Source organism: Rhinopithecus roxellana, chromosome 2, assembly GCF_007565055.1.
Source record: "Rhinopithecus roxellana isolate Shanxi Qingling chromosome 2, ASM756505v1, whole genome shotgun sequence".
Lineage (NCBI taxonomy): Eukaryota > Metazoa > Chordata > Mammalia > Primates > Cercopithecidae > Rhinopithecus > Rhinopithecus roxellana.
Window position 1 is genome coordinate 16,904,828 of NC_044550.1, and position 24,208 is coordinate 16,929,035.

Consider the following 24,208-nt stretch of genomic DNA (forward strand, 5'->3'; position numbering starts at 1 on the left):
CTTCCCCAACCTAGTAGGGCAGGCCAACATTCAAATTCAGGAAATACAGAGAATGCCACAAAGATACAAATCGAGAAGAGCAACTCCAAGACACATAATTGCCAGATTCACCAAAGTTGAAATGAAGGAAAAAATCTTAAGGGCAGCCAGAGAGAAAGGTCAGGTTACCCACAAAGGGAAGCCCATCAGACTAACAGCAGATCTCTCGGCAGAAACTCTACAAGCCAGAAGATAGTGGGGGCCAATATTCAACGTTCTTAAAGAAAATAATTTTAAACCCAGAATTTCATATCCAGCCAAACTAAGTTTCATAAGTGAGGGAGAAATAAAATCCTTTACAGATAAGCAAATGCTTAGAGATTTTGTCAACACCAGGCCTGCCTTACAAGAGACCCTGAAGGAAGCCCTAAACATGGAAAGGAACAACCGGTACCAGCCGTTGCAAAAACATGCCAAAATGTAAAGACCATCGAGGCTAGGAAGAAACTGCATCAACTAACGAGCAAAATAACCAGTTAATATCATAATGGCAGGATCAAGTTCACACATAACAATATTAACCTTAAATGTTAATGGACTAAATGCTCCAATTAAAAGACACAGACTGGCAAACTGGATAAAGAGTCAAGACCCATCAGTCTGCTGTATTCAGGAGACCCATCTCACATGCAGAGACATACATAGGCTTAAAATAAAGGGATGGAGGAAGATCTACCAAGCAAATGGAGAACAAAAAAAAGCAGGGGTTGCAATCCTAGTCTCTGATAAAATAGACTTTAAACCATCAAAGATCAAAAGAGACAAAGAAGGCCATTACATAATGGTAAAGGGATCAATTCAACAGGAAGAGCTAACTATCCTAAATATATATGCACCCAATACAGGAGCACCCAGATTCATAAAGCAAGTCCTTAGAGACTTACAAAGAGACTTAGACTCCCATACAATAATAATGGGAGACTTCAACACTCCACTGTCAACATTAGACAGATCAACGAGACAGAAAGTTAACAAGGATATCCAGGAATTGAACTCATCTCTGCACCAAGCGGACCTCATAGACATCTATAGAACTCTCCACCCCAAATCAACAGAATATACATTCTTCTTAGCACCACATTGCACTTATTCCAAAATTGACCACATAATTGGAAGTAAAGCACTCCTCAGCAAATGTAAAAGAACAGAAATTATAACAAACTGTCTCTCAGACCACAGTGCAATCAAACTAGAACTCAGGACTAAGAAACTCAATCAAAACTGCTCAACTACATGGAAACTGAACAACCTGCTCCTGAATGACTACTGGGTACATAATGAAATGAAGGCAGAAATAAAGATGTTCTTTGAAACCAACGAGAACAATGATACAACATACCAGAATCTCTGGGACACATTTAAAGCAGTGTGTAGAGGGAAATTTATAGCACTAAATGCCCACAAGAGAAAGCAGGAAAGATCTAAAATTGACACTCTAACATCACAATTAAAAGAACTAGAGAGGGAAGAGCAAACACATTCAAAAGCTAGCAGAAGGCAAGAAATAACTAAGATCAGAGCAGAACTGAAGGAGATAGAGACACAACAAACCCTCCAAAAAATCAATGAATCCAGGAGTTGGTTTTTTGAAAAGATCAACAAAATTGACAGACCGCTAGCAAGACTAAGAAAGAAGAAAAGAGAGAGGAATCAAATAGATGCCATAAAAAATGATAAAGGGGATATCACCACCAACCCCACAGAAATACAAACTACCATCAGAGAATACTATAAACACCTCTACGCAAATCAACTAGAAAATCTAGAAGAAATGGATAATTTCCTGGACACTTACACTCTCCCAAGACTAAACCAGGAAGAAGTTGAATCCCTGAATAGACCAATAGCAGGCTCTGAAATTGAGACAACAATTAATAGCCTACCCACCAAAAGAAGTCCAGGACCAGATGGATTCACAGCTGAATTCTACCAGAGGTACAAGGAGGAGCTGGTACCATTCCTTCTGAAACTCTTCCAATCAATAAAAAAAGAGGGAATCCTCCCTAACTCATTTTATGAGGCCAACATCATCCTGATACCAAAGCCTGGCAGAGACACAACAAAAAAAGAGAATTTTAGACCAATATCCCTGATGAACATCGATGCAATAATCCTCAATAAAATACTGGCAAACCGGATTCAGCAGCACATCCAAAAGCTTATCCACCATGATCAAGTGGGCTTCATCCCTGGGATGCAAGGCTGGTTCAACATTCGCAAATCAATAAACATAATCCAGCATATAAACAGAACCAAAGTCAAGAACCACATGATTATCTCAATAGATGCAGAAAAGGCTTTTGACAAAATTCAACAGCCCTTCATGCTAAAAACGCTCAATAAATTCGGTATTGATGGAACGTACCTCAAAATAATAAGAGCTATTTATGACAAACCCACAGCTAATATCATACTGAATGGGCAAAAACTGGAAAAATTCCCTTTGAAAACTGGTATAAGACAGGGATGCCCTCTCTCACCACTCCTATTCAACATAGTGTTGGAAGTTCTGGTTAGGGCAATCAGGCAAGAGAAAGAAATCAAGGGTATTCAATTAGGAAAAGAAGAAGTCAAATTGTCCCTGTTTGCAGATGACATGATTGTATATTTAGAAAACGCCATTGTCTCAGCCCAAAATCTCCTTAAGCTGATAAGCAACTTCAGCAAAGTCTCAGGATACAAAATTAATGTGCAAAAATCACAAGCATTCTTATACACCAGTAACAGACAAGCAGAGAGCCAATTCAGGAATGAACTTCCATTCACAATTGCTTCAAAGAGAATAAAATACCTAGGAATCCAACTTACAAGGGATGTAAAGGACCTCTTCAAGGAGAACTACAAACCACTGCTCAGTGAAATCAAAGAGGACACAAACAAATGGAAGAACATACCATGCTCATGTATAGGAAGAATCAGTATCGTGAAAATGGCCATAGTGCCCAAGGTTATTTATAGATTCAATGCCATCCCCATCAAGCTACCAATGAGTTTCTTCACAGAATTGGAAAAAACTGCTTTAAAGTTCATATGGAACCAAAAAAGAGCCCGCATTGCCAAGACAATCCTAAGTCAAAAGGACAAAGCTGGAGGCGTCACGCTACCTGACTTCAAACTATACTACAAGGCTACAGGAACCAAAACAGCATGGTACTGGTACCAAAACAGAGCTATAGACCAATGGAACAGAACAGAGTCCTCAGAAGTAATACCACACATCTACAGCCATCTGATCTTTGACAGACCTGAGAGAAACAAGAAATGGGGAAAGGATTCCCTATTTAATAAATGGTGCTGGGAAAATTGGCTAGCCATAAGTAGAAAGCTGAACCTGGATCCTTTCCTTACTCCTTATACGAAGATTAATTCAAGATGGATTAGAGACTTAAATGTTAGACCTAATACCATAAAAACCCTAGAGGAAAATCTAGGTAGTACCATTCAGGACATAGGCATGGGCAAGGACTTCATGTCTAAAACACCAAAAGCAACGACAGCAAAAGCCACAATTGACAAATGGGATCTCATTAAACTAAAGAGCTTCTGCACAGCAAAAGAAACTACCATCAGAGTGAACAGGCAACCTCCAGAATGGGAGAAAATTTTTGCAATCTACTCATCTGACAAATGGCTAATATCCAGAATATACAAAGAACTCAAACAAATATACAAGAAAAAAACAAACAACCCCATCAAAAAGTGGGCAAAGGATATGAACAGACATTTCTCAAAAGAAGACATTCATACAGCCAACAGACACATGAAAAAATGCTCATCATCACTCGCCATCAGAGAAATGCAAATCAAAACCACAATGAGATACCATCTCACACCAGTTAGAATGGCAATCATTAAAAAATCAGGAAACAACAGTTGTTGGAGAGGATGTGGAGAAATAGGAAAACTTTTACACTGTTGGTGGGATTGTAAACTAGTTAAACCATTATGGAAAACAGTATGGCAATTCCTCAAGGATCTAGAACTAGATGTATCATATGACCCAGCCATCCCACTACTGGGTATATACCCAAAGGATTATAAATTATTCTACTACAAAGACACATGCACACATATGTTTATCGCGGCACTATTCACAATAGCAAAGACTTGGAATCAACCCAAATGTCCATCTGTGACAGACTGGATTAAGAAAATGTGGCACATATACACCATGGAATACTATGCAGCCGTAAAAAAGGATGCGTTTGCGTCCTTTGTAGGGACATGGATGCAGCTGGAAACCATCATTCTTAGCAAACTATCACAAGAAGAGAAAACCAAACACCGCATGTTCTCACTCATAGGTGGGAACTGAACAATGAGATCACTTGGACTCGGGAAGGGGAACATCACACACTGGGGCCTATCATGGGGAGGGGGGAGGGGGGAGGGATTGCATTGGGGAGTTATACATGATATAAATGATGAATTGATGGGTGCTGACGAGTTGATGGGTGCAGCACACCAACATGGTACAAATATACATATGTAACAAACCTGCACGGTATGCACATGTACCCTAGAACTTAAAGTATAATAAAAAAATGAGAAAAAAAACCTCATAAGCCCCACATAATTTCTGATACATAAAAACTAGTTAATAATTAATAAAGTATGAAATGAATAGAATAAATGAAAAAGTAAATGAATGAATGAATGAATGAATGAATGAATGAATAAAAATTAGAACAGTAGGTTGATCTGCACTTTATATCAACTCTGTTGTCTACTGGTTATTTCTTGCTGATCTGATTTCCAATTATATATGCTTGTGACTATTTAAAAATGAATTAGGCCAGGCGCAGTGGCTCATGCCTGTAACTCCAGCACTTTGGGAGAACGAGGCAGGCAGATCATGAGGTCAGGAGTTCGAGACCATCCTGACCAGCATGGTGAAACCCCATCTCTACTAAAAATACAAAAATTAGCTGACCATGGTGATGCACGCCTGTAATCCCAGCTACTCGGGAGACTGAGGCAGAAGAATCACTTCAACCCGGGAGGCAGAGGTTTCAGTGAGCAATCACACCATTGCACTCCAGCCTGGGCGATAGAGCCAGACTCCATCTCAAAAAAAAAAAAAAAAAAAAAAGTGAATTAACAGTTACTTTTTCAATGTAATTTGAGGAGTAAAATATTTTTGAATACCCAGAGCAAGTCATGGGTATTAATAAAAATGATGCTTGGTAGCATTAATATTAGAAAATAATAGAAAAATGGAAATACTTCTAACTATACAAGTACCATAAATCCTTTTCAGTGACTCTATTGCAGCTATGAGGAATTCTAAAGCTTTTTCACAGGGATTGTTGTCTATTACTTTCATCATTTTATGTGATATGATTCTACCTGTGACAATCCCTTATCCTAAAATCTCAACTAACAAATTGAAGAAATCAATAAAAATTATCTTACTTATATAGTGGTTATCGCTAATTTCATATAAACTCAATTTTATTTCATTTAAAGCTGTATGTGCCTCCATAACTCCTCCATTTACAATGATTGATTCTGAGGGTGAGGTATATTTTATTCCATCTAGAATGAGAGGTCCTGATCAGAGGATAAAAGGTAGAAAGGTTTTTTCCCCTTATCCTTAAGGAAAATTGTTAGTCCTTCTCCTTGTGTAAGGAAGAAAATAAAATGCTTTTTTTTTTCATTTTTTGAAGTAAAGTATGACAACTTAGTGCTATTTCCTCTAACTTTTCCCTGAATATGTTCCTGATTCCATAACGATCGTACTCATTCTTTATTTTGCTTTTAGCTGAGTTGATAATAGGCTCCAATATTGTTGTTATTATTGATATTCACTGGCATTCTCTGTTATATAGTGTTCACTAAAAAGCCATGAATATAATTTATTGTGGTAAATTATACAAATACTTGTTCACAAAACGAGAGTATTAACTGACATTTGTCTTTCCTGTTAAGTCTGTTCATTGATGTTGATCATTATTGTTTAATACATATAATTTTTATCAAATTTAAACGGACTAGACTGAATTATGCTGCTTTCTGGATAATAGGATTTTAAGTCAGCAGCATATTTAATATGCATGGACAACCCCCCATAACCTCTCCAATGAATAAACAAACAAACAAACAAACAAACAAATAAATGTATGGCATATCAGCAAACATGGCCTTTACTTGACACTGGGGGAAATACACATGTGTTTTCCCAATGTCATGTGTTATACATATCTAAATATGTGTTGATACATTTAATGTGTGTTTTAATACATACATTTAAATAAATATAAAATAAAATAAATATGTAAAATTAAATAAATATAAAAATATATTTTTATATTAAATAAAATATAAAATTTATATTAAAATAATATAAAAATATTTTAACTTAAAAATATATTGTAACTTAAATATATTTTTATATTTAAGTAAAAATATATTTCTTAAATCTAATAACTACACCCTTGCTCTCTCAGGACAGAACTTTTTGAGGTCAAAAATTAAATTAAAATTCTTATTTAGAAAGTTAAGAAAGCACTGAAATTATTTTGACTTTAGACTATGTAGTTAGTCTATCGAATCTTAGTTTCCATTTTTTTTTCTGTCCCACAGGACAGAAGGCAAGAAGACAAAGCCTATGGCTCACCAAAGTGATAAATCCAGTGGGACATACCATCCAAAATGCTGGGACCCTAAATGACTCTACCCTGTGTATGGGGTGTACCAGAAATAAATCCACCCCATAGCACAAGAGAAGGAAATTATTTGCTATGATTTTTGTGCTAAATTCAGACAAAGTATCTCACCTGAACATTCATAGCCAAAGAATACTCCTTATGCTGATTTGTACACTGAATCCACATTGACCTAGTGGCCTAACAAACCTAAATCCAACAATCTATTTAAAGTGGTCCCAAATAGTTTCTTCAGGGATCTCAGATAAACCTAGGCATCTTTGAGGGAATACACATTCCCTATCTTTGAGGGAATACACATTCCATCCAGGCTTCAAAGGATTTCTACAGATAAAGTTCCAAGAAACATGAATTTACAGTCAAAATTTATAAAATAATACCCACAATAAATCACTTGATAGAATCCAACAGAAACAACAGATGACAGAAAGACTTTAGAATATAAAATTATATTTCAATCTGTCTAAATAAATAAAAGATATATATAAAGCATTATAAAAGAGTAAAACTATACAAATGCAAATCATATTGCAAAAGAGCCAAATGGAACTTCTGGAAATAAGATATGTGTAACTGAAGTAAAAAATTTCAATGGATGAGTAAACAGCAAATTAAATACAGTTAATGGGAAATGTAATGACTGGACTCAGTGCTGAAGAAATTGTCCATAATGTAACATGTAAACACAAGTAGTTGGAAAATATTAAAGAGAAGTTAAAATACATACAGAATAACATAAAATTCTTAGTACACATGTCATTGGAGTACTACATTAAAAATAAAAAATAAAAACTAGAAAAAATGAGGAAGGGACAGTATGAGAGATGGTATCTTAGGTCAGTTTTCCCAGAAGCAGACCCTGAAGCAAGGATTCATGGACAGGTGATTTAGAAAGGCAATACTCTCTGTAGAGATCAGCAAGGTAGCATGGAAAGCAGAAGGGGGAAGAGAAGAAAGTCATACCAGGGTGCAGTCTCAGATAAAGTCCTGCAAATATAGCTTTGGCCTGATCTTGCAGGAGAATGCTGGAGTAAGTTAACCTCAGAGTTGCCCAAGGCAAAGAAGCCAACTTGCTGTACTCCTATTTCTATGGGACATTGGTCAAGGGCTGTGTGGAAGGAGTAAATTCTCAGGGACTTCTAGATTTCTGTATATGTGGATTAAAGACCCCCATAGAAAAGTACCATTCTCAAAGAAGAGGCATAGTTGCAATTTGCCAGATAATAGTCAAAATTGCTTTCATACTTGTTTATTTTTTCTTGGTTCCCTTTAATTTTGGCCTGGTCTCATAAACTCTTCAATGTGCATAAAAATAATGTCAAAATTTTGCCCTTCTTATAGTTGTCCTCAGTGAGACACTTGTTGTTTTAAACTAATCCAGCAATATTTGTAATTGAAAGTTTTACCTTTATTCTCAACTTTTATCATCTTTTCTTTGAAGTTTTCTTTTGTATTTTATATTTTGTTGGATAATGTTTCTTCTAATCCATTCTGAAGGTCTCTGTCTTTTGTCAGTGAGTTTAATACATTTACATTTATTGTGATTGTTACTAGGATTCATTTCTTTCTTTATATTTGATTTTTTATTGCATATTTTCTATGTATTAGTTTAATTTGCCTGTCATACTTTCCATTCAATTTCATACAAGAAGTTTCTTCTTGTTTGGTTACCAGTAAAACAATGATGCATATCTACATTAATTTTTTCTTCTACCTATTTCTTAGCTTATCCATATTCATATCATCTCTCTCTACCTTGTCTCTTATTTTCTTCTCCCCTGCCACCACGTTTGCATTTTCTACATTTTTAACTCTGAGCTTTATAGATCTTTTATAGATTTTAGGTTTGCTTTAGCAACAAGAAAATTTACTATGCTGTTTTCTTACCTGTATATTTCACAGATTTCATAGATTTTTCTAGTTTCAACTTACCATTGTGCTACCTGAAAGTATTTTCAAAAGAGTCATTTGCTTGATGAAACTTCTGAGTTCTTGTTTGCCTGAGAATATGTAAGTATGTTTCCTTTGCATGTAAATTATTGTTAGTTGCATATAATATTTCAGATTTAAAGTCCCTTTGTTATGACTCTTGAAAAATGTTATTCTCCTCTATTATGCATATAACATTAACAATAATTATATTAGTGTTTCATTTCTTTTTTTAAAATAAATACTCTGTGTTCTATTAGAAAACTTTAATAATCTCTTCTTTAAGTTTGATGTTTTAAAATTCACTTTAATATGTTTGTATTGTCTTTTTAAATCATCTAAAAGGTTTGGCACTATGAAACTTTGCAACATTTTTCTTTTTTAATTCTTACAAATGTTAGGCCACTATTTCTCCAAATATTTCCTCTCTTTCATTTTTTAAAAATATAGTTTCCTGGAACACCTTCAATGTGGAGGTTAACAATTATATATCCATCCTTCCTCTCTCCAAAATTATGTTTTTTCTTCTTTTTCTTTATCTTTTTCTTGTGACATTTTAAAAATTTCTTCTACTTAATCTTCAAACTCATTAGTTTGTTACCCAATTGTATTTATTCTATTTTAATTTATCTATTGAGTTATTTTTTATTTTTTCAAAATGTATTATTCTACTCATCTTTTCCATTTTTCTCCCTTATCTCTTTGAGAATATTTAATTGTTACTTATATTTATTTTAAGATTTTATTTATATTTATTTTGAGTTTCTGTTCCACAATTCTCTTTTATCTGGTATAAGGTGAAGGAATCCACCTCAAGTCTGAAAGATTTTCTAACTTTGCAATCTGTACAGAATCACTCTCTGTGCTCACCGCCCCACAGTAAGCAATTATGTACTTTGAGGACTCTTGTTTTCTCCTCACTAGTCCTGATAGGGAGGATGGAGAAGAGAAAATCATCAGGATCCACCCAAAATATCTGGGAACCTGTTGTTATTCACCCTCCAACCCAGCTAGGTTGGAGTGCCTTTCTGCTGTTTCCTCCATTTGTCACTGATGCTGGGTTGGTGCTACTGTTTTTTCTCCTTACTGTAGGAAATAATTCTCGCAGGGCAATGTGAAGAAAGGCAGAAATTACAACTTAAAAGTTCTTTTCCAAGTTCCTGCTGTTTTTGCAGCCAGTTCTTTACATGTGTAAATTGTTCTTCCCTCCATATATATATGATGAATCAGCTTATGTCTTTGTAAGAGTACTCAGTATTTCATTTTTTGTTTCTTAGAATCAACCAGACTAGCATTTGTGTCACATCTACAGAATTATATTAAGGGGAAAAAGACAGCCATACTCATTAATTTGTCAAAAACTGGGAGAGGTTTTTCCAGTGATCTTATTTTACCCTTATAACTAAGATCAACATTATTGCTGTATCTTCTTCAACACTCTGTTTTTGGCTATTACAAACTAATTCATTTCCACAGGATTCTATGTACCTAGCTCAGTGTCATGGGCAAAAGTGTTTGCAATAATTCCTAACTTCTATTTTGCTGGGGAGGCCAATTTTCATAAATCTATTACTAAATTTGCACACATGTATTACTCTGTGGAATAATACACTTGTCTAAATTGCAAATAAGAAAATCCAAAATGTAAGGATAAAATTCTTCAATATGACTTATATAGGCAGTAAGTAGATATGAAATAATTAAGGGGCCCAACTAATGCATTCTATGAATAAATAGGGGTAGACAAGTAAGACACAGCATCATGAGACTTTCTGTGCCTTTATTTCATACAAATGTTGTGAAGTAGTTTACAGCTTCACAACGTCTTCTTTGAGGATGAAGGACAATCCTAACACTCATCTTGAACTGCTTTCTAGTTCTCCAGAGTCCATTTATAAATTATACTTAAACAGGTTTGCAATTACTTCTCTCTCTCAGGTAGGTTTTTAATTCCAGATGAAGTATTCCAACAGAAAAAAATTATGTCAGATTTATTTTCATATGTTTACAAATACCCATTTTTAAATCCACTCTGAAACTTTTACCTTGATCATCTCAATATGACAGCACAGTTGTATCTATTGACATTGACTGATGTTAAATTGAAGAACTGCTGTAAATTACCTCTCCATTCAGATCTATATGTCTAAAATGTAATTTTCCTTCTCTTACATGCAACGCTCTTTCTTTTAGCTCCTCAATATTTTGAAACCATCTATTTGTCCAGGAAAAAAAAAATTCTTCCAGGATTAATAGAACAAACAATTTGGTGAAGACTTCTGTGAAATTACCACAAGAGATAGATCATAATAGGTGGTTATAACAAGCGAAAAAGCTCCTAAGAAAAGGCTTTCAGAGGACTCTAAGGGTCAAAATCTCCCATGGGCTTTGCAAACAGCAGCCCCAGTTGCAAATCCAGGACCTGGCTTTAGGTACATGAAGCTCAGCTTAGGTTGTTGCTGGCACAAAGGGTCAGCTCTAAATTCTAAGTAAGTGAATTCCATCTCAGTGTACACAGTGGTATCTTTCTCCTTCAACTCGCTCCCCTTGAATTCTCCCTCAGACATTCAGGGTTTAAAGCTTCCCCCTTCACTGCCAACATGAACTCATTTTATCGTGTATTCATTCAATGAACAATTTGTAAGACCAAATACCAGATGCTAGAGTTATCAAGACACATAAGGCAGAAGGTATATCCTTAATTCACAGTCTAACGGAGAGAAAGGTACAAAATAAATACAATTTAATGTGATGAACACAATAATTAGGGTTAAATACTCTGTATAAACACAATCAAAGAAGTAAGTTATCGACTTCATTTAGATAGTTCAGGGAAGGTTTTGAATTGAAAAACACATTTGAACCAGGTCTAGAAACATTGGGTGTGGGAGACAGGGGTAAGGGAAAGGGCACTTCATGAGAATTAACTGGATGTGCAAAGCAGAAAAAACTTAGAGCAAATTGATTTACAGTGAGGTGTGAAATTTCTAGGATAAAAGAATATTAGGTCTGAGAAATAAATCACTAAAACATAAATTTTTAGAACTTAAAAAATTAGGAATATCATTTGATTTTGCAGGGAGACCCTTCTAGAAACCCAGAAAAAATGATAGTTATTCTGCTTAGTCTTAAATATAAAAAATATTTTTAACTCAAAAAATATTTAATTGTTATAAATACATAAGAGTTACACAAATTTATGGGGTACATGTACTATTTTGATGTAAGCATACAATGTGTAATTATCAAATCTGGATAACTGATATATCCATCACCTCAAGCATTTATCATTTCTTTGTGTTAAAAATATTCCAAATCCACTAGTTTAGTTATCTTAAAATATGCAATAAATTATTGTTGACTATAGTTGCCCTCTTATGCTACTGAACACTAGATCACTAAAGGTCCCCCGACTTGCTGGCATTCATTATTTTTTGTCTATTAATAAAAGCCATTTTAACCAATGTGAGATAATATTTCATTGTAGTTTTGATTTTCATCTGATGACTAATGATGTTGAACATTTTTTCATATACCTGTTCACCATTTCCCGACATGTTTATCATGAAAAAATGTTCAATGAGGAAAAGGAAACCATTTGTGTCTCATTTTGAGAAATGTCTATTCAGATCTTTTGCTCATTTTTTAATCATATTATTTGTTTTTATCATTATTGATTTGTTTGAGTTATTTATATAGTCTGGTTATTAATTCTTTTCCAGATGGGTAGTTTGCAAATATTTTCTCCCACTCTGTAAGTTGTCTCTTTGCTTATTGATCATTTCGTTTGCTGTGTAGAAGTTTTTTAGCTTGATGTGATCCCATTTGTCCATTTTTGCCTGGGTTGCCTGCACTGTTGAGGTCTTACTCAAGAAATCATTGCCCAGACCAGTGTGCTGGAGTCCTGTCTCAATGTCGCCAACTTTACAGCCTGATTTTTTATCTAACTATTTATCTACTGCTCTATTTATTTATCTAACTATCCACCTATCTATATAATCTACCTTACAATACACACACACACACACACACACACACACACACACACACACACACACACTCAAATACAGTAAGCATAACCTAAAATGGACAATATAGGATATATCAATTCTGCAATGCTAAAAAGAGTGTTTGGTAAGAACATTTGTTTGCTGTCATACTGATAGTAAAATGTCTAATCAGATTGCTTCTCTATGTTGATCTTTAGCCAAATGTTTGAACACCCAATTACTCATAAGTGTTTTCTCATACCATGTCTGTGCTACTGTTAAATTTTTGACCAACTACCATCACATGTTCCAGTTTATTTTTTGTGCTAACTTTTTCTTTCCTTTCTTTCTGCTAGAAACACAGGGCTTCTAGTATAATTTGGCAGGTCCTTTTCTTTCTACCTGCAACCATATATTACTATCCCTTCTGAAGACTATAACCTGTATGAAGCTCATATTGAAGCATCATTATTGGATGGTTCATTGTAGACCTTAAAAAACATAGAGAACAAGTCCAATTAGAAAGAGTTTAGTTTAAAAGCAAATGAGTCACTTCTTATTCACACTACAACACTTAGAAGTTTATACTGATCCTCATATGCTCTGACAGAAAATTTACCAACCTGTATGTTAGGCGGAAAATCCAAAAGACTATCCATTTTCATCTGGAAATTAAATTGATTATGCATCTACATGAAAAAGATAAATTCAGGTCATATCACTGAGAGAAGCAACAAAATATTGTAAAAGTCTATACACAACAAAACAATTAAACTTTTTAAAATTACCAAGTAAATGAAATCTATTTTATTGAATCACTGAACTTGAAAATCATAGATGCCATGGCTCTGTCTTTGGGTAAGCTAGCATCCCAGTTGTATGAACTAATATTGTTTCTAAGTCAGTCATTTCACAATCTTGAATCACTTTAATTGATGTTTAATTGCCATTTTTAAAAACCTTTGCCATAGAAGACATGCAGGAGTCTATTTTTAGGCAGGAAATAGAAGTTTCTAGGTCCTCATGAAACTATAAAATTATAATTTTACATAAATTCCTGCCCACTGGATAATAAATTAGGATAACAGGGGATGAGCTATATATCCCCTTTTACTCTTCTGTGATAACTGATTTTGTTTTTAAAACTTAGAAATTCCAAGTTAATATTCTACTATTGCACCAAAAGTTGACAGTCCTTCATTCACATTCCCAACCGTCCAGTGGCCACTAAAGAAGAAACCTTCACCTAGTCTACATCACCAACAAGGGAGAACAATGACAGCTAACACTGCTCCAGCCTCTACCACCTTGACCTGGTACAGCCATAGAACATAGGAAGTCCTCTTTGCTTCTAATGAAATTGGAAACATGGGAACATGCCCTATAATGAATGGTCTATATCCAAGAGAATATACTATATTAAAGTGTAGGAGAAAATCAGTATTTATTAACTATAAACTTCCATTATTTAAAACAAGTCTTTGAAATAGTACCAGTTGCCTCATTTTCTTCTTCAAGCATTATATTTATGATACAGAAAAATGGGTTTTCTATTAGTCTAATCATTTTCTAAATTCTCAAATTGAGTCTTTTTCTCCAGTTATAATACTTTTCAGATGTTTCTTTGATGTCATTTACAGGGAGTTGAGGTTTTTTAAGTGCATTACGACCTTCCCGGCTTTCTGGTTTCAAAAGAACCTGGTGTCTGGGATACTAACAAAAATAATCTGTCCTTCTTTGAATTACCCTAACATTTTAGCCACAAATCAACAGGCTTCTTGAGGGTAGTGATAATGCATCCATAGCACTTAGCCTAAAGTCTCTGAAACAGTACACTTTAATAGATCTGTAGCTCTTTAAAGTATTATACTTATTTATATTTATACCATTTCTGTGACTAGGTATGTTTTCCAACTACACTTATCATTTTGTGTTATTACAAACATGTGACATAGTTAAAACGGAAATCATGAAAATACAGAAAACTACAAAGAAATAATCACCTGTAATTACTCTCTATATTATAGATATATTGTATATTTCCCACATTAGCAAGCCAATTTACCAATTATTATTTATTGGTTAATTAGCATTTCATCATATGGCTGTCCGTACTTATTTATACATACTACATATAACAATATGGTGGTGATGTGTATATTATTGCCTCTGATCTTATAGGCATGATAAACAATGCTTCTTAGTAGGTGTTCATTTAGTGTGAGTCCTTTGTAAAAATCATTACATTACTGATTTTAAATTGAAGAGGAAATAAGCCAGTGGATTTATTTACTGGTATAACAAAACTTTGTAAATTTTATACTGATATTTTCTTTCACCAAAAGTTCAATTCAAGGCTGGGCATGGTGTCTCATGCCTGCAATCCCAGCACTTTGGGAGGACAAGGCAGGAGGATCACCTGAGATCAAGAGTTCGAGAACAGCCTGGCCAACATGGCGAAACCCCATCTGTACTAAAAATACAAAAAAATTAGCCAGGTGTGGCGGTATGTGCCTGTAGTCCCAGCTACTGGAGAGGCTGAAGCAGGCGAATCACTTGAACCCAGGAAGCAGAGGTTGGCAGTGAGCCGAGATCTTGCCACTGCACTCCAGCCTGAGCAACAGAGCGAGACTCTGTCTAAAAAAAAAAAAAAGTTCAATTCAAAATTACTCCATTATAAACTATCTGATAATATTATCCAGAATTTTACAACTCATAATGAAATGCAAATTTTATAGTATGTTTTCCAAATAGAGTCTTAATAGGGTTAAAGGTTGCTAGTCTTACAATAATACACTATTCCACAATGTAGAGCACTTAGCAGTATCCACAACAACCATTATTATTTTTTAAATATTTTAATAGTAACATTCTTTGAAATAGTTGATGATTTATTGTGACAGAATGAGGAGAACTTAAGCAAGACTATCTATCGGTAAATTAATTTCTAACCATGCTAACGGAAAAGCAGCTTTATATTTTACTTTTGAAACAAGGTGATGGTTGTGTCTGAAGAAAAAAGAGATACAAGCTACTATTTCTAGGCTATCCAGCTCAAGGAAAGCACTATGTCAAGCATTTGAAGTAAAAGAATGTTGTCTTCAGAACCCAAACAGTTGTATCTCGGAATACAAAGGAATTTAATACGTATATTGGTCTGTCAGTCAGAAAATAAAACACTGTAAAAAATCAAAATCATTTCAAATTAGTAGAATTTTAGTCACTTTTTGTTGTTGTTGTTGGTTAACATGGCAGAACATGACACAACTGAATCTGCTTAGAACATACTCCTGTGTTCAAGCAACAATATTTTCTGTGAGTGAAAGAATGTGTATAGGTTGTCTAATTAACACTAATGAAAGTTCTAGTTTTCAATATACTCTGAATTATTGGGCAAGTATAACCGATAGTAACGTCACAACAGTACTGGGAACAGAAATATATCTGAAGGAAAAGATGTTACTGAGTTTACTGAAAATCTTCAAAATATTTATAAAGGCAGAAGAGGAAAATAGAAACAAGGAAGAATAATTTATACAGGAGAGTGAATGGAAGATGAGTATAAGGAGAAGAAAGGGGGGAAATCAGACTTGAGGAATGTCATGATTCATTTAGTGTGGGCCTTTCAGTGAATCTAGAAGATAAAAGAAATAGTTTATTGTTAGGTTTCTTATGTGAAACTAAGAAAAGAATCTTTGAAAATGTGACTGATATCTGTGTACAAAAGTAATATTATGTAAAAATTCTTAGTGTTCTACTGAGTCATTTGTTACCTTAATTTGCCTGAAACTGAAAATTCAGTTGTAAAGAATAAATGAAAAAATAATTTACTTTGGGAAAAATAACACCAAAATCTGCTGCTAAATATAATTATTTGATATAAACTTTATTGACTTTTTTGTGATTAATAAGACTTACCCAAAACTATCTTAATTGTTGTATTTCTGTATGAAAATTTGTTTTGACAATTTAACTATTATTGATTCAGTCAGATAAAATAGAAAATTTTATTTTATTTGGTTCCTTGATTTTTCATTTCAGTATATATTTCACATTTTGCCAATTATGGCAAAGACTGTGTAGATGTTAGCAACCCTGCATCCTTCTCTTGCTACACTGGAAGATTACATATTCCAGCCTCCCTTGTGATTTGGACAGAGCCATATTTCTGTGCTCTGTCAAAGAATAGGAGTGGAAGTATTTCATATCTTCTTCCAGGATTGGCCAAGAGTCCCCCCTCACTTGCTGTTTGCCTATTGCCAATTAAAAGCAAAGAAGCCTATGTGGGAATTTGAAGGAGGCCTAGGAGACAGCAGTGACACGACATGAAAAAAGCCAGGATTCCTCAACTGTCATGCAAAAAGCCTTCCATTAAATATATAAACTGTGGTATTACCCATAAATGAACAGTAATTTTGCTAAGTTAGTGAAATTAGGCAGTTGTTTTTATGTAAAGCTAGCATTAATAACCTCAAATGATAACCTAGTCCTTAAAAGGTTTTCTGTTGATATTATTAATTTTTTAATTTAAGATGGTATTTGCAAGTTAGACAATTTTAGTATTGAGTTCAAAATAAATAACTAAAATAAAAATAGGTTGCTCGTACAACATTATTAACTCAACTGCCTTGTAATCAACCAAGGACTGTCAACTCTGCACATGTTTCTCTTGGATGTTAGCTCTTTAAAATACATCAGGTCTTAAGTGTTCTGAAATACATTACTTCATTTAGTTCACAGCTAAGTGATGGCAATACTCTCTGATTACTCATCAAAGCCAGAAGCTTTACAGAGCAGAGAGAACTACCTTACCTCTTTGTTAAATCATCAAATATTACATATAAGAATTATTACATATTTTAGAAGAATTATTACAAATATTACATATAAGATATTTTGGTATTGGAATGGACCTTAAAGACTACAAAACCATCACACTCATCACCTGAGCCAACTATGCCTTAAGGGAGGTTAAGACATTAGTATAAGAATCCAGAGCTAGTTGGCAGCAGAGCAAAGGTTAGTACTATAAGCTCCCGAATGCCTAATTACATTCTTACCTGCAACAGCTTTTTCACAGCAAGGTCAGTCACAGGACTCCAATATCCATATTTCATTCTGAGAGATACTGGCCAGCCAATGACAACTGTTGTTCAACTTGACTCACTGACACCACCACTTCTTTCCTCCTTGCTCCAGCCAGTCACCCAAAGAGAGGATTCCAACTAATGGACAGCAAATCCATATGTTGACCAAGAATCTGCACTGAAGCCTCGTATATAAAGATTAACATGACCATACTCTTTGAAATCTAAATAGAGAAACATAGGCCAATGGCCAGTTAGCAATAGGATCTGATATTGAAAGTATATGTAAAGAGAAAAAGACTGAATTAAATCTAAGTAAGCCATGAGGGACTATGACGAGTCAAAGTTATAAGGGGGAACTAAAACCTAGAAATAAATAAGATTCTACCAGGGGAAGATCGTGAAAATATTGCTAGAGCTTCCTGAAATCCTGATGTCTATGTTGATCTATTCCAGTACTAATTTTTATCATTAAGCCCTCTTTATCTTGCTAACTTATAAATAAGCCTTCTATATCTTACAGAGGCCTAAATGAGTAGCCATGTTTTTACAACTGAAAAAAAATACATGTAAGAAAAGCATTTAAAATATGTCCTTCAACCTAATGTTTGTAAATATATATATAATTATATACATTTACAAATATATATTTACAAATATAAATATATAAATATATAATTGTATATGGGAAAATCATAAAATTAAATATTAAATTAACCATTTAAAATTTTAAAATTTAATGGATGTCAAAAATATAAATTGAAGTGCACGCACAATAAGAGTGAGTATTTACTAAAACTACATCACAAAAAGGTTAATAAATTAATAAAGAAAACATACATAATGATAATAAAAACACTAATGCTTCAATGAGATAATATGCAAAGAAACTGGACTAATGGTTCACAAAAGAAAGACATAGAAAAAGCTGATTAGTATATGAAAAAGTTTAGCTTTGCCAGTAACAAAGGAAATGTGATATAGGTCAATTATAAAATATCATTTCTATTTACCAAATTGGCAAGCATTTATAGAATATTAATTATATGCTGATAGTGGTGAGAAATATATTAACACATTGCCTATGTGTTCATAAATTGATGGAATAATTCTGGAAAGCAGTTTGGTACCACATACCTATAGCCTTCAAAATTCTTATCCACATTGGCCCAATAATTCTCTTTCTATAATATAAACTTAGTTAGTGATCAGAAATATAAACACATATTTGTATTAATATTTTATATTAGCATTTATTATACTTTATCATAATTATTTGTTTTTATAGCCTATCTTCTCCACTTACTCACTTTGATAACTTCAAGGCCTAGCATAGTGGCTGGTACACAGTACCTGACACAGAAAAACCATTTAATAGAAATCTGATGAATGAGCAAATAAAGAAAAGAAGGAAGATATTTAGGATAGTGTTATTTAAAACAATGAAGTGTTAGAAAAAAATCCTATGACTATTAAATAAATCATAGTGGACAAATATAATTGCAATAGTATATAAGCATAAAATTATGTTTTGAGACTTTTAATGATATAAGGACTTGTTTAAAAGTAAAGGGTAATCAAAAACTAGGATATAGCACTATGTGCAGTATGCTCTTGACTCTGCTGAAATGTGCTAAAATATACATGAAGTCTAAAAGAGACATGCTATACATATATATTGGTCAAAGTTGATCAAATGTTATATACAAGTTGATTATTCCTAATCCAAAAATTTGAAATCAAAAATGCTCCAATATCCAAAACTTTGAGTGTGGATGTGACACCACAAATGAAAATTCCACATCTAACTTCATATAATCATTCACAGTCAAAAACACAGGTGCACACCATACAGTTTACTCAGTGTCCCAAGGGACAAAAGACCTTCCCAGTCCTTTTCAGCTGATATATCCTTTCAGCATACACCCATATTCTTCCATGCAAGCATGCCCACAAAGGGTAATCAAATGGCATGTGTGTAGGCTGCACATGCTTATGGCAGGTTCCCCACAAGGTTCCCAGGGGACCAAGATCTACGTGTATTATTATTATTATTAATTATTATTTTTTGCTTATTCTCTGCTCTATGGTTGAAATGTCAAAATGTTGAAAATGTCAAAAATATCTGCAGATATCCCTATGATAATAGTGGTAAGAAAAAGAAGCAGCATTTATGTTTATTGCAGAGCAAGTCAAGCTGTTGGAGAAACTGGATAGCACTGTAAGTGTGAAAAGTCTTACAGAAGAATATGGAGTGGGAACGACCTCCACATTCTACCTGAATAAACAGAGGATAAACTGTTAAGTTCTATCCTGAAAGTGATGAACATAAGTTAACAAGAAAAAACAAAACAAAACAAACAAAAAAAAAAAAACACTGCATAAAGCCAAACTTAAAGATCTCGATCATATATTGAAAGGGTGCATTTGTCAGCTTTGTAGTGAACACATGCCACTTAATAGTGTACTGATCATGAAATTTTCAATAGATGATTATAATCTCTATTTGGATAGCCTACTTTTATTTAGACAATAAGTCTTATATTTTTATAATGCATTAGTGGAATAGGGAATCTCAATTAATGACTCAGATGTCCCAAATATTCAACATGTCAGTGTTATCTGATCACATCTGTGTATATTTACCTGATTTAAAGCATGTAACTGGGACCAGTTAGATTGCTTCATAGTTGTAAGTTGCAGTGCATGTCTTACCTGAAATTGAGAGTGTGACAAGGGATTATGGGCAAATGAACATACCCATACCACTACAAACCATTCCCCAAAGGGAAAGAAGGTATTGGAACTAGAAGATATAGGGGTTAAATTTGGATACTAAATCAGTCCCATAAGTTGCGAAATGTCTTTCAAGGGTGGATTTTTCTGCCACAGTAGAAATGACAATTTTAAAAATCAATATGGTAAACAAAATCAAACACTTTTAATAGTATTCATCCTGGTGATATTGTCACCATGCTACCTCTACCGACTCCCCATTTTACCTGCCTGTCCCCGTGAATTTGACTATTTATGTTGGTGCTTGAATATCTTTGCATTGTTCTGCATACAAATTTACTTCCCACAAAATTTCAGCCATGGTAATTTGCATACTTGGTAAATAGTAAACGTTATTATTTTAAATCACGATAAACGACTAAAACTACATTCTCTTCTCAAGGTTTTACATACACCATAGCTTATATCCTTTTATTTCTTTCTCTGGGTTTCCTCCATTTTCTTCCATTCCCACATCTTCTGTTACCTAGCTGGAACAGAAATTAAACTGATATCACTAAGATACTAGGGTTAGAAGAAATGCCAGTACCTTGTTGCATACATCCTTATTAGTATGAGAGACCAGGATATTTATACTCCAATGGGCCCTCCTTACCAACTCACGGAACACCTCAATTCTTTATCCCTAATCCTACAACCACAGTTAATCATGTCCCAAATGCTTGCCATTGTTCAAAATAAAGGTACCCTGAAAGGAGATGACAGCTAATGGAGCAATGCCCATGCAACCAGGAAGAAGGGAGGAGACACTGTTCTAGCAACTATGTGATCCAGAGCTGCCCATCTGTCAAGTACTAGATGTCACTGCCAGAAAGCCTCATATATATAAGAAACTTCCAGATGTGTTTGAATCAGTATAAATGTAACATCTCCTACTAGAAAATAATTCCCTGGCAGGGTACCAGTGGGATAGGTTAGTAGTATTGTTTTGTATGTAAATCATGGTTCATGGGTATCTTCAGCATAAAGCTCTTACTTATTCGAAGCTTAAATAACCCATGTACAGGCATATTCTGCTCTCCTGGCAACATTTCTCAGATGTTGTTACAACTCCTCAAGCATAAGAACTGTTTCCCTTAGGTTGAGTTCTGGAGGGTTAAGTATCTATCCACTGAATTACTGTGGTTTCTATCAGAAAATTTGACTTTTAGTAGAAAATATTCAAATAGTCAGTGACTGCTGAAAATTTAACAGCCAACCTATTGAATTGTCTGTGGTCAAGGCCTTAGAAAAGTGAGTGGTGGCCTTGGAGAGATGCAAGTCACTTAATCAACAAATAAAGCTTTAGAAAACCAAACAGGAGACAGCTGGCACTGTAACATTCTGTTTTGATGGGGATTTCACTACATTTTGGAAAATGCATACTTGACTTTAGCTTTAGTTGCTGAGAGTTCAATGAAAGAGGCTGACACTATATTTGTTTTGTGCTAAATGAGTATATTTGATGAAACACCTGACTTCTCTAACAATAACCACTACATGTACCATAAACATAGGTAACTACATTTATAGATTAATTAATGATAAATATGCACAGAGAAATCAGGCACTTAGCTAGACACTCAGCCTTCAAATCATTTTTCTTTAACTGATAGGGCACTTGTTGAAATTGCTACAAGCACATTTGCTTGAGTTCTCATTGAAATAATTTGGTTCATTTTTCAATTTACCTTTCTCACACGTCAGAGATTTGCCATGCTAAGGAAATCACACTTACTATGCCAAAGAAATACAACATTTAGGGTAGACTATTTGGGTAATCATGTATTCTTAAAAGAAGAAAGCTTTTCTAAATAGAAATCAGACCAATGAAACTTTCAACAAAGCATTGCATAGATAATTATTAAGATTATAAATATGCATGAAAACTAGAGGTAGCCAAAGATTGTCCACAGCTACTAATATGTTTTGACAGGACTATAATTTTGCTATACTTCAACAAGAGTGAAGGATAGCCATGAAGTACAAACTGTGGGCTTGCCTGTTTTATATGCTAAACAAAGAAGAATAGAAAAACAATTTCATTGAATCAGGATCAAAAGCATGTATCAAGGGTATTCAGTTCTTAGAAATAAGCTGGTTCTCAAAAATACTTTTAAAAACTTAAATAAAGCAAATTTTAATTATTCATATGAATGAAGAATTAATACTTAAGGTGAATTTTAATGCTCAGTAGATATGCATAATTATGTGTCTATTGTATTGACTTTATATACCCTTATGAAATCAGATAAGAGCATGTAAAGTTTGTTTCTTCTGCCAAGTAATGTTGATTACATCATTACTGGTATTTTAAAAAATATGTATTTTACTTGATATTGAACATCAATGTAATTTTTTTCCTTTTCTATCCCAAGAACAATATATACAAGTGAAACAACTTAGAATATATATACAATATGGATACAGTTGTTTGCCATCACTCTGAATTCTAATTTTTACATTAGGATATTTTAGGATAAGAAAATTCCGAGTTATACAAGGTTTCAAAGATAAAAATGCACTTTTATTGAATCCCTCTTATTTTCTCCTCTCTCCCTCTGAAGCTATCAGAAAGCTTATCACTTGTCAGTATGAACACATAAGGCTAGGAGAAAATAGCATGAAAATGGTATACATTTATTTTTCTGGACTAAACAACGTTGAAGATATATTTAAATTCTTGGTCATATTCAGTTCACCTTGCTATTGACTTATTTTCATGTAAAAGTACTGGCTTAACAGTTGCACATTGTGTAAAAACATTAAATACTACTACTATTACTAACAGCTAACACTTGAGGATTTAGCATATGCCAGGCACTGTATTAAGTAGTATACATATTTCTTCTGATTTTCTCAGCCAAACATACTATAGGGCAGGGGCAATGTTATTATCCATAATTTGTATATAAAAATATTTTAAAATACTAAGTGTAAAGAATCTGTATAACTAGCACAATGTCACACAACAGAGCGTGGATAGAAATCCACACAATCTGAAGGACTTCAGGACCATACTTTAAACCACTATGCTAGCATGTTGTAGATAAAATATGCTGTTGATACAATATTTAAATGCAAATAAGCATTCATGTAAAAAATAAGCCACACTGCAATTGTTTAAGGACATGATGAGTTTAAGAATGATGAGACCTACAATAATAAAATCTTAGAATGTAATGTGCTATGGAGTCATCCAAGTCTAACACATTTTTGCTGACTCTTATCATGGGCCCAACATTGTCCTCACCATTGTAGATATAGTAGTTAAACAAAGTTCTGCTTTTATGAATCTAACATTGCAATTAGAAAGCACACAAGAAGAATGAATGTTTTTAGAGAATGACAAGGACTATGGGGGGAAAAAATAAAACAAAGAGCTATAACAATAAGAAGGAAGAATTCCTTTAGCAAAATAGCTAGGTAAGGCCTAAGGAGGAGGCTTTAAGTGCTATAAACTTCCATCTAAATGCTGCTTTAGCTGTGTCCCAGAGATTCTGGTACATTGTTTCTTTGTTCTCGTTGGTTTCAAATCAAAATCAATGTGCAAAAATCACAAGCATTCTTATACACCAATAATAGACAAACAGAGAGCCAAATCGTGAGTGCACTCCCATTCACAATTGCTAACACGGGAATAAAATACCTAGGAATACAATTTACAAGGGATGTGAAGGACCTCTTCAAGGAGAACTACAAAGCACTGCTCAAGGAAATA

The 24,208-nt window shown here is 34.0% G+C and overlaps 1 long non-coding RNA gene across 1 annotated transcript; it reads right to left on the bottom strand.

The window, feature by feature from the left end:
- Positions 1-13,273: 13,273 nt before the first annotated feature.
- On the bottom strand, positions 13,274-20,429 carry LOC115893856. The gene is made up of 3 exons (XR_004053875.1): positions 20,359-20,429; positions 17,686-17,936; positions 13,274-13,314 (listed from the first exon to the last, which is right to left on the bottom strand). It is a non-coding gene; the product is annotated as an uncharacterized LOC115893856 (long non-coding RNA).
- Between the last annotated feature and the right edge of the window lie 3,779 nt (positions 20,430-24,208).